The following is a 16,891-nucleotide window of genomic DNA, read 5'->3' as shown; positions in this document are numbered from 1 at the left end:
AGGAGTGGATGAAGAAAGAATGATGCTGAAATTGATCAGGAAGAGAAAGAGGAATTGGTTGAGTCACTGGCTGAGAAGAAACAACCCAATGAAGGATGCTCTTGCAGGAATGGTAATCAAGAGATGATTTCGGGGCAGAACAAAGTATCAAATGATATATATTAAGATATATAGATTAAATGCGGAGACTAAGAGGAAGGCATAAAATTAGAAAGGTTTAAGAATGCTGGGTTTGCACTGAAAGATCTGACATTTGGCAAAACAATATATGTATATATGCAGTGCAATCGAAACATTCCTCCGTAGCTCCAATACTTCTAGTAATCCTGTAGGAAGTTGGCAGTTCCCCATTAATTCCGGTTTGACAATCTCACATCTCCAGGCCAACTGTATACTATAGGCCTATATATATATATATATATATATATATATATATATATATATATATATATACACGTATACAGGGACATCATTTTATTTTTACTTCAATTTTTATTGTACCTGAGTTTTTGAATGTACTTCACTCCCACCCCTTCTACTAATGAAGTTCAACCGTCCTCCAAGACCACATATACAGTCATAATAGCCTTACGATCATAGTAAACAGTACGTTCCAAAAATATGTTCGCGTTTTCCAGTGACGAAAGAGCTTTCAATATTGAATCATTTCCGCACAGGTACTGTCGTCCATTTGCCTACGTCGTATCCCGGTTTCCCCCATCAGCTTTTATTCGCCAGCTAGTGGCTGGGTTGTCGTCTTAGCTCTTTTGTGAGAAAATTAATTTCTGTTAGGAATTGGACGTCTACGTAATATTATACAACTGTTTAAAATAACCTAAATAAAAGAGTCTCGTTAAGTAATTAACTGTCACGTGATTTTCTCCCTTTCTACGACCCTACGACATAACCACTTGGATGGACAGTAGATAGTATGTCTGAGTAATTTTATCTTTTCGGATCGGGCAGAAGTGAAGATTGAATTTACAGTACGTAAGGTACTCTTTTATAGAGTAGGTACAGAGTTATTTCAACATGAGTTACTAGCTACGAAGGACGAAACTGGTAACCTTTAATTAGGTACAATAATCTATAGTATAATATACACTGCATAATGAATACGTCTACATGAACAGCTCAGTTCGTGAGTAAAAACACTCATTGTTAATACAGTACTGTATTTTGATTAAACAAAAACCTAATAAAACTTGTCAAACTCAAAATTGTGATATTTCCTAGTTTACGTAAATGGATGAACTACTTTTCTTCCCTCCTATACCTAGTTAAGTGATTTGTGTGTATTTTAAGCCAGTATCATCGAACTCCAGTCGTGGAAGGGGGTAGCAAACGGCGTTGATCCAAAGGTTTACCCAAGTTAATATTAAAAATGTTAGTAAAAATAAAATGATGTCCCTGTATATGAAGTTACAGGAGAATGGAGAAAGTTATACAACGCAGAACTGCACGCATTGTATTCTTCACCTGACATAATTAGGAACATTAAATCCCGACGTTTGAGTTGGGCAGGGCATGTAGCACGTATGGGCGAATCCAGAAATGCATCTAGAGTACTAGTTGGGAGGCCGGAGGGAAAAAGACCTTTGGGGAGGCCGAGACGTTGATGGGAGGATAATATTAAAATGGATTTGAGGGAGGTGGGATACGATGATAGACTGGATTATTCTTGCTCAGGATAGGGACCAATGGTGGGCTTATGTGAGCATGTGAGCGCGGCAATGAACCTCCAGGCTCCTTAAAAGCCAGCAAGTAGGCCTATATATATATATATATATATATATATATATATATATATATATATAATTTTTATTGGGTTATTTTACAACACTGTATCAACAGGTTATTTAGCGTCTGAATGATATGAAGGTGATAATGCCGGTGAAATGAGTCCGGGGTCCAGCACCGAAAGTTACCGAGCATTTGCTCATATTGGGTTGAGGAAAAACCCCGGAAAAAACCTCAGCCAGGGAACTTGCCTCCACCGGGATTCGAACCCGGGCCACCTGGTTTCGCGGCCAGACGCGCTCCCCGTTACTCCACAGGTGTGGACGCCAGTAAGTATACTATACTATACTATACTGTATGCTATAATATACTCTATACTATACTACACTATACTCCAGCGGTACACAACACGCGGCCCGCCACATTGTTTGTAGTGGCCCAATAGTAAAGTTTCAAATTTAAAATTTAAAAAAAATTTGAGGAGACTTGCATTACTTAATTATTATAAATTACAGTAATCACTAATTATTAAGACATTTATGTAACTTATAATTTATTACTGTAGAAGGTCTGCGGCCCTCAAAAAGAACGTTTTAAAAATATATTGGTCCGCTGTGTTCATAAGGTTGAGCAACCTCCACTATTCTATACTATACTATACTATACTATACTACAGTGAAACCTCTCATTTACGGACATCGAAGGGACGTAACAATCTGTCCTCATCTGGGAAAGCCCTTTATCGGGAGGTGGTGTATCCCATCACGCTTTAAATGAGATATATTACTGTAGTTTAATTCTAAATACAGTATTCTACAGTAAATTCTTTGCAACTTTGAACTACAGTGGATAAGACCGAAATAGTAATTTGCGTTACAAGAGCGGTATGTTGATGTTTTCATGTTCGAGGAAAAGATTGAAAAAGCGAAACGTAGTTGAGCTTTCTTAATTTCCGAGAACATGAAAACAAACATACCGCTCGTGTATCGTACATTATTTTGTGCGAAGATCGTTTATTACATACCTGAAAGAGGAATTTCTAATTAGTTGCAATGAAATATCCATCTTGGTTTCTGTTCAATGACGGCAACTTTTAAAAACTAAAATACCTATCTTCAACATTGTTGCTATAAAATGTTTTCTGTGTTTACTATATTCCAGCAGGCCGTGATATACGTCTGTCTTTTTTTTCCCCCCAGTCTATAAATGCGAACTTAAAACAAACGGTAAGGTTATGTAATGATTTATTTTTTTTTTTTAATATTTTAACAATATTATTTATATAACATATTGCAGTAATAACATCGGCATCTGGAATCTTGTTGATTTTTTCACGGCTTCCTTAATGTTACTTGCATTACAAATGCAGTAAGTTTTGTGGTGTTGTAGAGTTTACTTAATTTTTGCAAATATTTAAAAACAATAATTAACAGTGCAATTTAGGTGAAATTGCAGTGGTAAGTTTCCAACTTATAATTATTACTATGTTAAACGTCTCTAAAAATAATATGTTAAAAGCCTAAAGCAGTAAAATGAATATGGCGCTTAAGCGGTAAGAAGAGGGAAATTGTTATGTGTGTTACGTTGGGAATACTGAATGTGGTATTTCACACTTACCGCGTATTGGTTTTGTGCGGAAAGCAAACAAATACGCACGATCTCGCACAAAAGGAAAATACAGTACTGTGTCATGCAATTTTATTCTAGGTGTACAGTTACGCAGCACTGTAATTTACAATTTTCAACTTTACCTTTACGTTCAGGTGCCATATCTCTCGAAACAGAACAACTGATTGAAGTGAAGAGAATAATCCTACAAATTCTATCATGTGTCGAATTCAATTTCACGATCGCGGAAATCTGGACCCATTGGACAGGTTAAATTTTATGACTTTGTTTATTCACCCAATTCCAGCTAACAAGGGATGGCCGGCTGGGCTAGTGGTAGCCTACGAGAGCCTTATTGTCTTCTTTCATGTTTCTGTACAGTTCTCAAAACTAAATTTTCTATTTTTGTATCACATTAGATCTTGAAAGCCAAGTTCTGTCCGCAGTCAGGAGGTAAAGCAAGTTTTAGGACTGTGAAACAGCTGTCCGTGTCCGTGCCTGAGAGTGTCCGTAAACGAGAGTTAAATTTATCATTATTTCTATATTATTTCAGTTGAGAAATAAAAATCTGTCCGTATATGAGTGGTGTATGAGGTGTCCGTAAGTACAAGTTTCACTGTACATAGTACACTATATACTATATTATACCATACACTATACTACTATACTATAATATACCATACTGTATACTATACTATATACTATACTATATGCTATGCTATACTACATTATACTATACTATATATTATAATACTATATACTATACTGTATACCAGATATATATATATATATATACTATAATATACAATACTATACTTTATACTATATTGCACTATACTATACTATACTATAATATACTTATTTACAAATGGCTCTTAAAAAACCTAGAGGTACAATTCCGAGGCTTATTGTATGGTTTCGTAACAAGCTGGTTTTTACGGTCATGGGTTGTTACCCCTTTGTCCAACCCCCAAGCTGGAGGACCACCCCTTATCGGCTGTCCACGACTGCTTATTCAATATATTCGCAGCTACCCTCCATATCTGGAGGCCGTCTCCTCTATCCGCAACCTGAGGACGCGCCATGCCGTGGTGATAGGGACCCACAATACATGGACTACACTACACTACACTACACTACACTACACTACACTACACTACACTACACTATACTATCCTATATACTATACTGTACCATATACTATATACTATTACTATACTGTACTATATACTATAGTGTACCATATACTATACTATATTATACACTATACTATACTGTATACTATACTATATATACTATATGATACTCTATACTATACTATAATTTCCTATACTACATTATATACTATAATATACTGTATACTATATTATACTACACGATAATCTATACAATACTATAATATACTATACTATACTGTATACTATACTATATATAATATACGACACTTTATACTATACTATCTTATACTATACTATATTATATAAACTGTACTATACCATACTATATACTATACTATACTGTATACTATAATATGCATACTATACTATACTGTGTACCATACTATACTATATAATATACTATGCTGTATACTATACTATATGTTATACTACACTGTATACTATACTATACGATACACTATACTATACTATATTATATATTATACTATAAAGTATACTATATTATATATACTATACTATACTGTATACTATACTGTATTAGGCCTATATATTATACTATACTGTATTATATATTATACTATACTGTATACTATATTATATATACTATACTGTATAATATACTATATATACTATACGATACTCTATACTATACTCTACCGTATACTATACTAGACAATATACTATAAAATACTATATTATATACATTACCATATACAATATTGTATACTATATTATATACTATACTGTATACTATATTATATACTATACCATATACCATACTGTATACTATACTATATACAACAGTGTATAATATAATATATACTATACCATATACTAAACCATATACTATACTGTATATTATACTATACTATACCATATACTGTACCATATATATATTATATACTATATCATATATATACCATATACTATACTATATACTATACTATACCACATATATATATATATATATACCATATACTATTCCATGTACTATACTATATACTATACTATACCATATACTATACTATATATTATACTATTTACTTTACAATATACTATACCATATACTATATTATATGCTAAAGTATATACTATGCTATACCATTTACTATACTATACCATATACTATACTTTAAACAATACAATATACTATACCATATATTATACTATATACTATACTATATACTATACCATATACTATACTGTATACTGCACTATATACTATACCATATACTATACTGTTTACTAAACCATATACTACACCATATACTATATTATATATTATACCATATACTAAACCTTATACCATATTATACTATACTATATAATATACCATATAGTATACTGTATACTAAACCATATACTATACTGTATACTATATACTATACTGTATACTAAACCATATACTATACTATATACTACACTCTATACTATACTGTATACTATATTATATACTATACCCTATACTATACTGTATACTATACTATATACTATACTGTAATCTATACCATGTACTATACTGTATACTATACTATATACTATACTATATGCTATACTATATACTATACTGTATACTATACTATACTATATACTATACAGTAGGCCTATGTCATACTATACTATTCTACACTGTATGTCATTCTACACTATACTATACTGTATGCTATACTATACCACGCTGTACACAAGGCCTATACTATATACTATACACTATACACTATAGGCTACTATACTATACTATACTATACTATACTATACTATACTATTACTATACTAATTACTGTAACTGTAAATGTAACTATAACTGTAACTATGACTATGACTATTACTATTATTATTACTATACTATTATACAACAAGTTATGGATTTTAAATATCTTGGAATACACATTTCTAGTTCTCGTAGATTGATTGATGAAGTAAGAACTCAGGTTTTTAAAGCATCGAGAATATCAGGATACTTACGAGATGTCATCTGGAAAAACAAATATCTAAACACAGAAAGTAAAGTAAAAATTTATAAAACATGTGTACGACCAATAATGACATACGGAGCGGATACAAGAGCAGATACTAGCCAAACGAAACGACTCATGAGGACAGCAGAAATGAATACTTTAAGAACCATAGAAAGCAAAACAAGATTTGACAGAGTTAGGAACCAGGATGTTAGGAAGGAATGTAATATTATAGATGTTGAGACTTTCATCACAACGAGGAGAAGGGAATGGAGCTCCCATGTGGATAGAACTGACAACACGAGACTTATTAAGGCAGCAAAGTACCTACGCCCTAGAGGAAAAAGAGAAGTGGGCAGACCTCTCAAGAGATGGAATGAGACGTAATCATCATTGACGTAGTGTGTGTAAACAAACAGGCTTGTGCCTATAGAAAAGAAGAAGAAGAAGAAGAAGAAGAAGAAGAGAAATACTATACTATGCTATACTATACTATACTATACTATACTATTTCATAAATTTTTGCTGCTTTCTATTGCATTTTACAATGAAACGTCTCAGGAGCCACATTCAGTTAGTTAACCGTTTCAATATTCCAAACTAAAAAAATACGTGTATACTAAAATAACACATTTTCCTGCACTCTCTTAAGATTTAAGCACTCTGTGATTTCCGAAAGAGCTTACACAGATATTCACCAACTGTGTGTTTAATAACATATTTTTTTTATTAATTTCCACTTTTGAGTAGTGACATTTTGTGTTGCAATATGGTGTTTTTCATTAGATATCTCTAATTCGTATCTGAAGATACCATAGTGTATGGCGAAAACGTTAACATTTATAATAATATAATGTAAATTGATAACTGTACAATTTACATTAAAAATAAGTCATATAACGGAATAATATTATTCTCTATTCAATTAAAGAAAAAAAAAAAAAAAAAAAAGAAAGTTTCCATTGTTTGCAACGTTGAGTGCGCACAATGTAGGTAGCCTACTACAATATTACTGTAACAGAGAGCCACCGGTGTAGCTCGATCGGTTAAGGCCCTTGCCTGCCGATCCGGAGTTGCGCTCGGGCGCAGATTCGATTCCCGCTTGGGCTAATTACCTGGTTGGGTTATTCCGAGGTTTTCCCCAACTTTAAGGCAAATGTCAGGTAATCTATAGCGAATCCTCGGCCTCATCACGCCAAATATCACCTCGTTATCACCAAAATTCATCGACGCTAAATAATCTCGTAGTTGATACAGCGTCGTTAAATAACCAAGTAACAAGACTGCAACAGATTTACTTAACTGTGAACAAGTGGTGAGGGAAACGTAGGAACATACCGAGGGCGCTCTATCTGAAAATGGCTCCGAGATATAAAATGTATATCTACTTACGCCTAAAAAAGCGAAACCTAGAAAATACATGTCGTACAAAGGACCAGCGGCCAATCTTCGTTTCACTTTCAACTTTTTCTTCTTCTTCTGCTGCTGGTAGGTCTCCAATCGTGCTAGCATGGGATCTCGCATGGGAGCTGGAAATGGGATCTGGTATGGGACCTAGCAAGGAATCTGGAATGGGATCTAGCATGGGAGCGCAGACAAGGGATAAAGCAATGGGAGCTCGCATGGGAGCGCTGGTATGGGATCTTGGAAGGGATCTGGGATGGGGGCTAGATTGGGAGCTGGCAATGGAAGCTGGTATGGCATCTCGGATAGAAGGTGCCATGGGATTTCGCATGGAATCGCAGGCATGGCATTTGGAAAGGGATCTGGCATGCGATCTAGCATTGGATCTGGCGTACGATCTAGCATGGGGTCTGGCATGCGATCTAACATGGGATCTGGCATGGAAGTTGGCAATGGGAGCTGACATAGGATGTAGCATGGTAGCTGACATGGAATAGCTGCCATGAGATCTTTCTCGGGATCTGGCATGGGAGAGGGTAATGGTACGTGGCATGGAATCAGGCATGGGACCTGCCATGGGATCGCTGGCATGGGATAAGGTATGGGAACTAGCAATGGGAGCTGGTACGGGATCTGACGTGGGAGCTGATAAGGGATCTACCATGGGATCACTGGCATGAGAGCCGGAAATGAGATCTTGCAGATGATCTCGCATGGGAGATTGCAAGGAATCTGGCATGGAAGCTGGCAAGGAATCTGACATGGGAGGTGGCACGGGTGTCCTCGCATGGCATCTGGAAAGGGATTTCGCATGGGAGCTCGCATGAGACCTTGTACGGGATATGGCATCGGATCTAGCAATGGGAGTTGGTATCGGAGCTGATAGGGAAACTGGAATCGAAGCTAATATGGGATCTAGCAATGGAGCGCAAGCATGGGAGCTGGAAATGGGATCTGGTATGGGACCTGGCAAGGAATCTGGAATGGGATCTAGCATGGGAGCGCAGACAAGGGATAAAGCAATGGGAGCTCGCATGGGAGCGCTGGTTTGGGATCTTGGAAGGGATCTGGGATGGGGGCTAGATTGGGAGCTGGCAATGGAAGCTGGTATGGGATCTCGGATAGAAGGTGCCATGGGAGTTCGCATGGAATCGCAGGCATGGCATTTGGAAAGGGATCTGGCATGCGATCTAGCATTGGATCTGGCGTACGATTTAGCATGGGGTCTGGCATGCGATCTAACATGGGATCTGGCATGGAAGTTGGCAATGGGAGCTGACATAGGATGTAGCATGGTAGCTGACATGGAACAGCTGCCATGAGATCTTTCTCGGGATCTGGCATGGGGTCCCGCAATATATCTGGCATGGGAGCGGGTAATGGTACGTGGCATGGAATCAGGCATGGGACCTGCCATGGGATCGCTGGCATGGGATAAGGTATGGGAACTAGCAATGGGAGCTGGTATGGGATCTGACGTGGGAGCTGATAAGGGATCTACCATGGGATCACTGGCATGAGAGCCGGAAATGAGAGCTTGCAGATGATTTCGCATGGGAGATTGCGAGGAATCTGGCATGGAAGCTGGCAAGGAATCTGACATGGGAGGTGGCACGGGTGTCCTCGCATGGCATCTGGAAAGGGATTTCGCATGGGAGCTCGCATGAGACCTTGTACGGGATATGGCATCGGATCTAGCAATGGGAGTTGGTATCGGAGCTGATAGGGAAACTGGAATCGAAGCTAATAATGGATCTAGCAATGGAGCGCAAGCATGGGAGCTGGAAATGGGATCTGGTATGGGACCTGGCAAGGAATCTGGAATGGGATCTAGCATGGGAGCGCAGACAAGGGATAAAGCAATGGGAGCTCGCATGGGAGCGCTGGTTTGGGATCTTGGAAGGGATCTGGGATGGGGGCTAGATTGGGAGCTGGCAATGGAAGCTGGTATGGGATCTCGGATAGAAGGTGCCATGGGAGTTCGCATGGAATCGTAGGCATGGCATTTGGAAAGGGATCTGGCATGCGATCTACCATTGGATCTGGCGTACGATCTAGCATGGGGTCTGGCATGCGATCTAACATGGGATCTGGCATGGAAGTTGGCAATAGGAGCTGACATAGGATGTAGCATGGTAGCTGACATGGAACAGCTGCCATGAGATCTTTCTCGGGATCTGGCATGGGGTCCCGCAATATATCTGGCATGGGAGCGGGTAATGGTACGTGGCATGGAATCAGGCATGGGACCTGCTATGGGATCGCTGGCATGGGATAAGGTATGGGAACTAGCAATGGGACCTGGTATGGGATCTGACGTGGGAGCTGATAAGGGATCTACCATGGGATCACTGGCATGAGAGCCGGAAATGAGAGCTTGCAGATGATCTCGCATGGGAGATTGCGAGGAATCTGGCACGGAAGCTGGCAAGGAATCTGACATGGGAGGTGGCACGAGTGTCCTCGCATGGCATCTGGAAAGGGATTTCGCATGGGAGCTCGCATGAGACCTTGTACGGGATATGGCATCGGATCTAGCAATGGGAGTTGTTATCGGAGCTGATAGGGACACTGGAATCGAAGCTAATATGGGATCTAGCAATGGAGCGCTAGCATGGAAGCTGGAAATGGGATCTGGTATGGGACCTGGCAAGGAATCTGGAATGGGATCTAGCATGGGAGCGCAGACAAGGGATAAAGCAATGGGAGCTCGCATGGGAACGCTGGTTTGGGATCTTGGAAGGGATCTGGGATGGGGGCTAGATTGGGAGCTGGCAATGGAAGCTGGTATGGCATCTCGGATAGGAGATGCCATGGGAGTTCGCATGGAATCGCAGGCATGGCATTTGGAAAGGGATCTGGCATGCGATCTAGCATTGGATCTGGCGTCCGATCTAGCATGGGGTCTGGCATGCGATCTAACATGGGATCTGGCATGGAAGTTGGCAATGGGAGCTGACATAGGATGTAGCATGGTAGCTGACATGGAATAGCTGCCATGAGATCTTTCTCGGGATGTGGCATGGGGTCCCGCAATATATCTTGCATGGGAGCGGGTAATGGGACGTGGCATGGAATCAGGCATGGGACCTGCCATGGGATCGCTGGCATTGGATAAGGTATGGGAACTAGCAATGGAAGCTGGTATGGGATCTGACGTGGGAGCTGATAAGGGATCTACCATGGGATCACTGGCATGAGAGCCGGAAATGAGAGCTTGCATGGGATCTCGCATGGGAGATTGCAAGGAATCTGGCATGGAAACTGGCAAGGAATCTGACATGGGAGCTGGCACTAGTGTGCTGACATGGCATTTGGCAAGGGATTTCGCATGGGAGCTCGCATGAGACCTTGTAAGGGATCTGGCATGGAAGCTGTCATGCGAAGTAGCACAGGTGAAATGGGGGCCAGCATGGGATTTAGCAATGGGAGCTTGCATGGGATCTGGTATGGGAGCTGGCAAGGAATCTGGAATTGGATCTAGCATGGGAGCGCAGACAAGAGAAAGGGCAGTAGGAGCTCGCATGGGAGCAATGGCATAGGTTCTGGAATGGGAGCTGGCGTTGGGATCTTGTATGGGAGCTGGCAAGGAATCTGGAATTGGATCTAGCATGGGAACGCAGACAAGAGAAAGGGCAATTGGAGCTCGCATAGGAGCAATGGCATGGGATCTGGAATGGGAGCTGGCAATGAGATCTGGTATGGGAGCTGGCAAGGAATCTGGAATTGGATCTAGCATGGGAGCGCAGACAAGAGAAAGGGCAATGGGAACTCGCATGGGAGCAATGGCATGGGAGCTGGCAATGGGATCTGGTATGGGAGCTGACAAGGAATCTGGAATTGGATCTGGTACGGGTGTGCTGACATGGCATCTGGCAAAGGATTTCTCATGGGAGCTTGCATGAGACCTTGTAAGGGATCTGGCATGGAAAGTCTCATGCGAAGTAGCATCGGTGACATGAGTGCTAGCATAGGAATTGGCAATGGGAGCTTGCATGGTAGCTAATATGGGATCTGGTATGGCAGCTGACAAGGAATCTGGAATTGGATCTAGCATGGGAGCGCAGACAAGAGAAAGGGCAATGGGAACTCGCATGGGAACAATGGCATGGGATCTGGAATGGGAACTGGCAATGGGATCTGGTATGGGAGCTGACAAGGAATCTGGAATTGGATCTAGCATGGGAGCGCAGACAAGAGAAAGGGCAATGGGAGCTCGTATGGGAGCAATGGCATGGTATCTGGAATGGGAGCTGGCAATGGGATCTGGTATGGGAGCTGACAAGGAATCTGGAATTGGATCTGGTACGGGTGTGCTGACATGGCATCTGGCAAAGGATTTCTCATGGGAGCTCTCATGAGACCCCTTGAGGGATCTGGCATGGAAGGTCTCATGCGAAGTAGCATCGGTGACATGAGTGCTAGCATAGGATTTAGAATTGGAAGCTTGCATGGGATCTCGCATGGGAGATTGCAAGGAATCTGGCATGGAAACTGGCAAGGAATCTGACATGAGAGCTGGCACTGGTGTGCTGACAGTGCATTTGGCAAGGGATTTCGCATGGGAGCTCGCATGAGACCTTGTAAGGTATCTGGCATGGAAGCTGTCATGCGAAGTAGCACAGGTGAAATGGGGGCCAGCATGGGATTTAGCAATGGGAGCTTGCATGGGAGCTAATATGGGATCTGGTATGGGAGCTGGCAAGGAATCTGGAATTGGATCTAGCATGGGAGCGCAGACAAGAGAAAGGGCAATAGGAGCTCGCATGGGAGCAATGGCATGGGATCTGGAATGGGAGCTGGCGTTGGCATCTTGTATGGGAGCTGGCAAGGAATCTGGAATTGGATCTAGCATGGGAGCGCAGACAAGAGAAAGGGCAATGGGAGCTCGCATGGGAGCAATGGCATGGTATCTGGAATGGGAGCTGGCAATGGGATCTGGTATGGGAGCTGACAAGGAATCTGGAATTGGATCTGGTACGGGTGTGCTGACATGGCATCTGGCAAAGGATTTCTCATGGGAGCTCGCATGAGACCTTGTAAGGGATCTGGCACGGAAGGTCTCATGCGAAGTAGCATCGGTGACATGAGTGCTAGCATAGGATTTAGCAATGGGAGCTTGCATGGGATCTCGCATGGGAGATTGCAAGGAATCTGGCATGGAAACTGGCAAGGAATCTGACATGGGAGCTGGCACTGGTGTGCTGACATGGCATTTGGCAAGGGATTTCGCATGGGAGCTCGCATGAGACCTTGTAAGGGATCTGGCATGGAAGCTGTCATGCGAAGTAGCACAGGTGAAATGGGGGCCAGTATGGGATTTAGCAATGGGGGCTTGCATGGGAGCTAATATGGTATCTGGTATGGGAGCTGGCAAGGAATCTGGAATTGGATCTAGCATGGGAGCGCAGACAAGAGAAAGGGCAATAGGAGCTCGCATGGGAGCAATGGCATGGAATCGGGAATGGGAGCTGGCGTTGGGATCTTGTATGGGAGCTGGCAAGGAATCTGGAATTGGATCTAGCATGGGAACGCAGGCAAGAGAAAGGGTAATGGGAGCTCGCATGGGAGCAATGGCATGGGATCTGGAATGGGAGCTGGCAATGGGATCTGGTATGGGAGCTGGCAAGGAATCTGGAATTGGATCTAGCATGGGAGCGCAGACAAGAGAAAGGGCAATGGGAACTCGCATGGGAGCAATGGCATGGTATCTGGAATGGGAGCTGGCAATGGGATCTGGTATGGGAGCTGACAAGGAATCTGGAATTGGATCTGGTACGGGTGTGCTGACATGCCATCTGGCAAAGGATTTCGCATGGGAGCTTGCATGAGACCTTGTAAGGGATCTGGCATGCAACGTCTCTAGCGAAGTAGCATCGGTGACATGAGTGCTAGCATAGGAATTAGCAATGGGGGCTTGCATGGGAGCTAATATGGGATTAGGTATGGCAGCTGGCAAGGAATCTGGAATTGGATCTAGCATGGGAGCGCAGACAAGAGAAAGGGCAATGGGAGCTCGCATGGGAGCAATGGCATGGGATCTGGAATGGGAGCTAGCAATGGGATCTGGTATGGGAGCTGTCAAGGAATCTGGAATTGGATCTAGCATGGGAGAGCAGTCAAGAGAAAGGGCAATGGGAACTCGCATGGGAACAATGGCATGGGATCTGTAATGGGAGGTGGCAATGGGATCTGGTATGGGAGCTGGCAAGGAATCTGGAATTGGATCTAGCATGGGAGCGCAGACAAGAGAAATGGCAATGGGAGCTCGCATGGGAGCAATGGCATGGTATCTGGAATGGGAGCTGGCAATGGGATCTGGTATGGGAGCTGACAAGGAATCTGGAATTGGATCTGGTACGGGTGTGCTGACATGGCATCTGGCAAAGGATTTCTCATGGGAGCTCGCATGAGACCCCTTAAGGGATCTGGCATGGAAGGTCTCATGCGAAGTAGCATCGGTGACATGAGTGCTAGCATAGGATTTAGAATTGGAAGCTTGCATGGGATCTCGCATGGGAGATTGCAAGGAATCTGGCATGGAAACTGGCAAGGAATCTGACATGGGAGCTGGCACTGGTGTGCTGACATGGCATTTGGCAAGGGATTTCGCATGGGAGCTCGCATGAGACCTTGTAAGGTATCTGGCATGGAAGCTGTCATGCGAAGTAGCACAGGTGAAATGGGGGCCAGCATGGGATTTAGCAATGGGAGCTTGCATGGGCGCTAATATGGGATCTGGTATGGGAGCTGGCAAGGAATCTGGAATTGGATCTAGCATGGGAGCGCAGACAAGAGAAGGGGCAATAGGAGCTCGCATGGGAGCAATGGCATGGGATCTGGAATGGGAGCTGGCGTTGGGATCTTGTATGGGAGCTGGCAAGGAATCTGGAATTGGATCTAGCATGGGAGCGCAGACAAGAGAAAGGGCAATGGGAACTCGCATGGGAGCAATGGCATGGGAGCTGGCAATGGGATCTGGTATGGGAGCTGACAATGAATCTGGAATTGGATCTGGTACGGGTGTGCTGACATGGCATCTGGCAAAGGATTTCGCATGGGACCTTGCATGAGACCTTGTAAGGGATCTGGCATGGAAGGTCTCATGCGAAGTAGCATCGGTGACATGAGTGCTAGCATAGGAATTGGCAATGGGAGCTTGCATGGGAGCTAATATGGGATCTGGTATGGGAGCTGGCAAGGAATCTGGAATTGGATCTAGCATGGGAGCGCAGACAAGAGAAAGGGCAATGGGAGCTCGCATGGGAGCAATGGCATGGGACCTGGAATGGGAGCTGGCAATGGGATCTGGTATGGGAGCTGGCAAGGAATCTGGAATTGGATCTAGCATGGGAGCGCAGACAAGAGAAAGGGTAATGGGAGCTCGCATGGGAGCAATGGCATGGGATCTGGAATGGGAGCTAGCAATGGGATCTGGTATGGGAGCTGGCAAGGATTCTGGAATTGGATCTAGCATGGGAGCGCAGACAAGAGAAAGGGCAATGGGAGCTCGCATGGGAGCAATGGCATGGGATCTGGAATGGGAGCTAGCAATGGGATCTGGTATGGGAGCTGGCAAGGAATCTGGAATTGGATCTAGCATGGGAGCGCAGACAAGAGAAAGGGCAATGGGAGCTCGCATGGGAGCAATGGCATGGTATCTGGAATGGGAGCTGGCAATGGGATCTGGTATGGGAGCTGACAAGGAATCTGGAATTGGATCTGGTACGGGCGTGCTGACATGGCATCTGGCAAAGGATTTCGCATGGGAGCTCGCATGAGACCTTGTAAGGGATCTGGCATGGAAGGTCTCATGCGAAGTAGCATCGGTGACATGAGTGCTAGCATAGGATTTAGCAATGGGAGCTTGCATGGGAGCTAATATGGGATCTGGTATGGGAGCTGGCAAGGAATCTGGAATTGGATCTAGCATGGGAGCGCAGACAAGAGAAAGGGCAATGGGAGCTCGCATGGGAGCAATGGCATGGGACCTGGAATGGGAGCTGGCAATGGGATCTGGTATGGGAGCTGGCAAGGAATCTGGAATTGGATCTAGCATGGGAGCGCAGACAAGAGAAAGGGTAATGGGAGCTCGCATGGGAGCAATGGCATGGGATCTGGAATGGGAGCTGGCAATGGGATCTGGTATGGGAGCTGGCAAGGAATCTGGAATTGGATGTGGTACGGGTGTGCTGACATGGCATCTGGCAAGGGATTTCGCATGGGAGCTCGCATGAGACCTTTTAAGGGATCTGGCATGGAAGCTGTCATGCGAAGTAACATCGGTGAAATGTGGGCTAGCATGGAATGTAGCAATGGGAGCTTGCATGGGAGTTAATATGGGATCTGGTATGTTAGCTGGCAAGGAATCTGGAATTGGATCTAGCATGGGAGCGCAGACAATAGAAATGGCAATGGGAGCTCGCATGGGAGCAATGGCGTGAGATCTGGAATGGGAGCTGGCAATGGGATCTGGTATGGGAGCTGGCAAGGAATCTGGAGTTGGATCTGGTACGGGTGTGCTGACATGGCATCTGGCAAGGGATTTCGCATGGGAGCTCGCATGAGACTTTTTAAGGGATCTGGCAGGGAAGCTGTCATGCGAAGTAACATCGGTGACATTGGGGCTAGCATGGGATGTCGCAATGGAAGCTTGAATGGGAGTTAATATGGGATCTGGTATGGCAGGTGGCAAGGAATCTGGAATTGGATCTAGCATGGGAGCGCAGACAAGAGAAATGGCAATGGGAGCTCGCATGGGTGCAATGGCATAGGATCTGGAATGGGAGCTGGCAATGGGATCTGGAATGGGAGTTGAGATGGGATTTTGAGTTGGGCCTGGCATGGTATCTGGCACGGGATCTGATATGGGAGGTGGCACGGTATGGGGCATGCGATCTGGCATGATATATAAAAAGTCGTCAGTAGGCATGCGATCTGGCAAGGGAGCATTTTTGGGGTGTAGATGGAATTTTGCGAAGGGACGATGTGAGGGTGGTATGA

This window comes from Periplaneta americana, chromosome 7 (genome assembly GCF_040183065.1).
Source record: "Periplaneta americana isolate PAMFEO1 chromosome 7, P.americana_PAMFEO1_priV1, whole genome shotgun sequence".
Classification (NCBI taxonomy): domain Eukaryota; kingdom Metazoa; phylum Arthropoda; class Insecta; order Blattodea; family Blattidae; genus Periplaneta; species Periplaneta americana.
The sequence above is the reverse complement of the archived record's forward strand: the minus strand, read 5'-3'. Positions refer to the sequence as shown.